The sequence below is a fragment of the Salmo salar genome, chromosome ssa03, assembly GCF_905237065.1.
Source record: "Salmo salar chromosome ssa03, Ssal_v3.1, whole genome shotgun sequence".
Classification (NCBI taxonomy): Eukaryota; Metazoa; Chordata; class Actinopteri; order Salmoniformes; family Salmonidae; genus Salmo; species Salmo salar.
Window position 1 is genome coordinate 99881905 of NC_059444.1, and position 767 is coordinate 99882671.

Consider the following 767-nt stretch of genomic DNA (forward strand, 5'->3'; position numbering starts at 1 on the left):
AACCAGAGATAGACAGAGGAGATGGTTAATATAGAACTGGACCAGACTACTCTACAGAACCAGAACCAGAGATAGACAGAGGAGATGGTTAATATAGAACTGGACCAGACTACTCTACAGAACCAGAACCAGAGATAGACAGAGGAGATGGTTAATATAGAACTGGACCAGACTACTCTACAGAACCAGAACCAGAGATAGACAGAGGAGATGGTTAATATAGAACTGGACCAGACTACTCTACAGAACCAGAACCAGAGATAGACAGAGGAGATGGTTAATATAGAACTGGACCAGACTACTCTACAGAACCAGAACCAGAGATAGACAGAGGAGATGGTTAATATAGAACTGGACCAGACTACTCTACAGAACCAGAACCAGAGATAGACAGAGGAGATGGTTAATATAGAACTGGACCAGACTACTCTACAGAACCAGAACCAGAGATAGACAGAGGAGATGGTTAATATAGAACTGGACCAGACTACTCTACAGAACCAGAGATAAACAGAGGAGATGGTTAATATAGAACTGGACCAGACTACTCTACAGAACCAGAGATAGACAGAGGAGATGGTTAATATAGAACTGGACCAGACTACTCTACAGAACCAGAACCAGAGATAAACAGAGGAGATGGTTAATATAGAACTGGACCAGACTACTCTACAGAACCAGAGATAGACAGAGGAGATGGTTAATATAGAACTGGACCAGACTACTCTACAGAACCAGAACCAGAGATAGACAGAGGAGATGGTTAA